The 5,880-nt window shown below is 45.3% G+C and overlaps 1 pseudogene; it reads left to right on the forward strand.

Annotated features, from left to right (window-relative positions):
- Positions 1 to 218: 218 nt before the first annotated feature.
- Positions 219 to 336, forward strand: LOC126459492 (5S ribosomal RNA; annotated as a pseudogene).
- Positions 337 to 5,880: the final 5,544 nt, after the last annotated feature.

Raw genomic sequence — 5,880 nt, forward strand, 5'->3', positions numbered from 1 at the left:
GCGTAATTACAAGGGGCTGTCTCGGCATCCTTCGAAGTCTCATTGTTTTAAGGTGCTCATGCCTTTTCTGTCGTCTCTTGCGTGGGTTTCTCCTTCCCTATTTCTCCCACCTTACCAGTCCTTGTCCTGTCCATTCTACAAGGGCAATCAAATGAAAATGAGACACACAGAAAAAAATAAGTAAATTGTTTGTTATTTGAAAAGCAATCACCATAGCAGGCAACGGCCTTGCCACAGTGGATACGCCGGTTCCCGTCAGATCACCGAAGTTAAGCGCTGTCGGGCGTGGCCGGCACTTGGATGGGTGACCATCCAGGCCGCCATGCGCTGTTGCCATTTTTCAGAGTGCACTCAGCCTCGTAATGCCAATTGAGGAGCTACTTGACCGAATAGTAGCGGCTCCGGTTATATAAAACCATCACAACGACTGGGAGAGCGGTGTACTGACCACACGACCCTTCTATCCGCATCCTCAGCTGAAGATGACGCGGCTGTTGGATGGTCCCGATGGGCTACTTGTGGCCTGAAGACGGAATGCAATCACCATAACTGTTAACATATTTATTCCACAGTGATCAAAGAAATTGAAATACGTTTGCGGTTGCCTACGGAACCACGATTGTATCTTTACCAGCACCATTTCGTCCGAATCAAACTGAAGGCCATGAGTGTGTTTGTTCAGGACTGATAAAATTTGGAAATCCCATGGGGAGAGATCAGGGCTCTATGAAGAATGTGCAAGGGTCTCCCAGAGAAATTCTAAGCGTAGTCGGAACAGCCTTGGCAACATACAGGCGGGCATTATCCTGCAATAGAATGATCTTTTGCTTTAACATTCCCGCGGGTTTGGACTTGACGTCGCGCTTCAGTCTTTGCGAAGTGTCTACGTACTGCTCTGCGTTAATTGTGGCGCCGGTATCAATGTCAGTAACAGGCAAACATAGCTGAGCTCTCTATTCCCAGGATGAATGAACTGTCTATATATATGTAACTGTTTACGGAACTCTCAGAGTGCGTCCTACTCGTACCTCGCCATTTTCTTTTTAATTGCTGGCTTACATGGAGCTCGTACTTCCGTCAGTTTCATTTTTGGCCAAGCCCTGTGTATGGCGGTACCATAAATTTAGACGGAGTCGGTGATAACGAGTAGGCCCAGTCTCCTTACCGTTTCATCTCTACTCCGGAGTCCATCTATCGTAGTTATGGTGAGGGATGGCGTGTCAGTATCTTGGCAACCCATAAAGAAATGTTTTCAACGGGTGAGAGATCTGAAGAGCGTGCTGCAGAGGGCAACAATCGAACAGGATCTGTATCGAGCTATATCAGGACAGCACGGACACCATGCAGTCTGCCGTTATCTTTTTGAAGAATGTCACGACTACCTCGAAAACACGGCACAGCCACCGGCCTTAAGAAGGCAGAAGTTTAAAGCTGATTTCCACAGCGAACCAGAGGCGACTGTGTTGCACACCTGCTGGCACCCTATACCATCAAGCCAGGAGATGCTTTTGTATGACGATGTCGAATGTAATTTGGGAACGTTTGTTTTCCTTAGAACCTCCACAAACTTCTACTTCCATCATGCTAGTGTACGCGGGACAGGGACCTGTCTGAAAACACAACGCCAGCAGTGTCCAGTGCTGCCGTTGGGTGCGCTACTGTTCACATGCCAAGGGAAGCCGCAACAATAGTTGCCGTGGTGACAGTCCACGCTGCTCCAGACGCAGTCACACTGCCCGTGTGGAGATTTCTCCTACAGCAAACGAGCCCATATCCCGACACAAGATACGTGATGTTACGCGCCAAACTTACAAGGCAAGCACACACACAGTGTCACCAAACTGTTCATTTTCGCACAGTCTCAATTTTAAAAGGATGTAACATCCCCTTAGAAAAATTATAAATGACTGTGCTAGGAAACCTCTTACGTTATTTGATTTGCAAACGGCTGAGCAAAACTGAACGTACTCAGACATTCCTCTCTTTACTTATTCTGATTATCACTAAACTGACACACAATATTTTTAGCGCAACGCAGTGTGACTTTCAAAAACCCCTACAAAAGAATGGCCCTGACTAACAATAACCTATACTTTCCATGAATCACTTACCTCACAGAAATCTTCGTTACTCGAACTACTGCAGTACAGCGAGCGCCAGCACTGCCAACTAAATAAAAGATTCTAACTACTGAAGGCATTAAGTACTGATAGGCATAGTTACCAAATGAAAGATTTTGATAGAAAACAAACAATGTATTTGCCTTAATAGTGTTAAAAAGTCATCATATATATATCAATTCATGACATTCATCTTTACAAATTTCCTTTTTCTGGCGGACACACGTCCAGAGCGTCTGTTCTCATCTCTCTCTCCACATCCACCACTGCTGGCGGCTCACCTCCAACTGCACCACGCTACAAGCTGTTCACATCCATCTGCCCAACACTACAATAGCGAATATTCCAACAATGCCAATCAGCCACAGACTGATTTTCATACAGAGTACTACGTGGTGTTACCAACATAAAAACCTAAACAGCCTACTTACAAGGACAAAATATTAAGGTCTGCAGGTCTAGAGACAGCACACCAGTGATAACAATAACACACGCTGAAGAAGAAAACACATTTTAGAACTCCTAAAACAACGTGTAGAGGACCATCAAACCTCATAATCATGGATTTTCGTGAGTCTTAGGAATGTTAAAGAGAAACTTGTCGTAGTATTGCATGTGTTGTTATCAGCTTATGTGATACGTCCTGCAGCACAGGACCAGATATAGTAAACTCAGTTTTGACTCATGACGGAGTGCTAGGGGCTTAGCTAACGCCTTTTCATGCGACTGCCCCTCTTTCCGAGGAAATAGAAGTTCGTTGTTTGATGCGGACCTGCTACATCCGTGAAGCTAGTAATGCTTCCACCTAGTGGAAGTACCGCAGCGTTCATGGCTAATGGCTACCTCGATGATGGTATAGGATCATTTCCTGTCTGTGTACTTTTTTCAGCTTCACCGTGAATGATAACATTAAAGAGTACACTGATAAGCCGAAACACTGTGACTACTGCCCGCCGCAGCGTTGGTTGCCGCCTGGTAATGATGTGGGGCACGTGATGCGCTATGAAACGTATGTAAGTGCAGCAGAGACGGATGGGGCTCACCCTAGCGATATCCGCTCAGGTAAGCGACTTCGTCTAAGGGAGATTATTATTACTCAAAGCCTATCAACGAGTATCTCCAAAACGGCTAATCTCGTCGACTGTTCACATGCCATTGTTGAGAGCATCTACGGAAAGAGGCAGAATGACAGTGAAACTACTACTAGGCCCTAAAATAGTTGGACATCCACGACGCTTCACAGAACCGGGGCTTTGGAGGCTTGTCTCCTTGCAAAATAGGATAGATGGTGATCTGTGACATCTATGCTCAAGGAACACAATGCTGGTGCACGCACAAGTGTTTCGAAGCACACAGTTCATCGCAAACTGTCGAAGGTGGAGCTCCGCAGCAGGCCGCACCTACGTATTCACAGCCGGCCGGAGTGGCCGAGCGGTTCTAGGCGCTTCAGTCTGGAACCGCGCGACCGCTACGGTCGCAGGTTCGAATACTGCCTCGGGCATTGATGTGTGTGATGTCCTTAGGTTAGTTAGGTTTAAGTAGTTCTAAGTTCTAGGGGACTGATGACCTCAGAAGTTAAGTCCCATAGTGCTCAGAGCCAGCCTACGTATTCACATGTTGACCAAGCGACATTATCAATTACGATTACAGTGTGCACGGGACCATCTGGATTCGACCGTCGATCAATGGAAACGTGTCTGCTCTTCCGATGAATCACATTTTTGCTACACTAAGTCGATGGTCGTCTCACAAACACCGCCATCATTGTGAAAGGCTGCACGAGACGTCCAGCGCGCCACTGACGCAGTTTGGTAAGAGTAGTATTATGCTACGGGAGACATTCTCCTGCAATTGCGTGGGCCCTGTCATATTAATCGAAGACAAGCTGACAGCTGCCAACCACCTGCATCACTTCATGTTTGATGTCTTCCCCGACGGCGAAGTCATCGTTCAGCAGTATAATTGTCTGCGTCTCGGAGCCAGAACCGTGCCACAGTCGTTTGGGGAGAATTACAGTGAACTCACGATGATGTCTCGGCGACCAGATTGGCCTGATGCAAATCCTGTGGAAACTGTCTGTGTCGCTATCGGGCGCCATCACCGCGTATGCAAATCAGTGGCCCACTATTTACGCGAATTACATGACCTGTGCGTAGACATCTAATACCACATGCCTCCACAAACCTACCATCAAACTGTAGGATGCGTGATACTCGTAATGACTGATGTATTACGTTCCAGAGGTGGACACATAATTAAGCTGTTAAGCAGGTGGTCATAAGACTTTGGCTAATTAGTGTATACGTCATGCAAAATTATTCAAAAATATTTTCTCCGTAGTAATTTCATGAATACATCATTCACTACGGTAAACTTTTTTCTCATGTATATTCCGTTTGTTACAAAATATGACATAATCGTCGTACCAGCCATCCGCCTGCTCTGCTAGAGCAAAATTCCGGCTGGTATTTGTCGCAGGAGCAACAGAAACACAAATTTGTAGAATACCACGCAGGTACACAGATTTTTCCCAAGCGAGATCTGAAAACACATTCGTTCAAATTCCACGAATACTTTTCTTTATTAGATTACCTTCGATGCATACCACGCGTATTTGATTATTCCGGTCAAAGAAGTTGCGCTAAACTGATGAACAATTGAAGAGTATACTTTAATGTACTCACGCCTCGAAACGATTTCTCTGTTAGACTTTAGCAAGGTGTGTGCATTTTGAATACTTCGTGAATATTTTAATCTGCCTGTAAAAATGAACATCACTGAATTGGCAGAGTGGAGTACACATGGATGGGATAATCTGTGAATAATTTTACTTGACATATACTACTTATTTATATTCTGTAAGATGAAACTGAAAGCTAGCGTGGTAGCCGCGGTTCTTGGCCCCTGAGAAACATTCGCTAATTTGAATTACGACTAACGTTACAGATGTAGAAGGTATGCATAAAACTTTAACGTCGATTTTTTCGGAAACTGGAGCCCATTGCCTGGAAAGGTGCTAGCCAGATACTTAGGATAGGTCGCTCTACAACATACCCAAGACTCATCAAAATTCGTGATTAACAGGTCTGATGGGCCTCTTGTCAGTTCAGCCACATTTGCTATTCGAACCTTTGCAGGTCTTGGGGAGAAACATGTTAGTAAGTTCACGTATTTTGAGTACTTGCATTCAATAATGTAATATGGCGTAACATTCTGTTGTAACTGACCTTTAAGTTAAAGAAACTTCGTTGTTAAAAAATGTGCTGTGAGGATAATATGTGGTGTTTACGCACGATCATCTCTTTAAGCGGTTTGGCATTTTGACTATTAAAACTTCCAGGCAGATTAAAACTGTGTGACGGACCTAGACTCGATCCCGGACCTTAGCCTTTCACGGACAAGTGCTCCACCCACTGAGCTACCCAAACACGACTCGCGACCCGCCCTCACATCTTTACTATCGTCAGTACCTCATCACCTACCTTCCAACCTTCACAGAAGTTCTCGTGCGAAATTTGTAAGACTGGAGCTCCTGGCAGAAAGCATGTTCAGACATTCCAGTGAAGAGCGGAAATTTCATTCTGGAAGCATTCCACAGGCTGTGGCTAAGCCATATATCCGCAATATCCTTCCTTCCAGGATGTTAATTTTGAAAGGTTCACAGGAGAATTACTGTGAAGTCAGGAAGGTAGGAGATGTGGTACTGGCGGAAGTAAAGCTGTGAGGGAGGGTCGTGAATCACGCTTGGATAACTCACTCT

This window comes from Schistocerca serialis, chromosome 2 (genome assembly GCF_023864345.2).
Source record: "Schistocerca serialis cubense isolate TAMUIC-IGC-003099 chromosome 2, iqSchSeri2.2, whole genome shotgun sequence".
NCBI lineage: Eukaryota > Metazoa > Arthropoda > Insecta > Orthoptera > Acrididae > Schistocerca > Schistocerca serialis.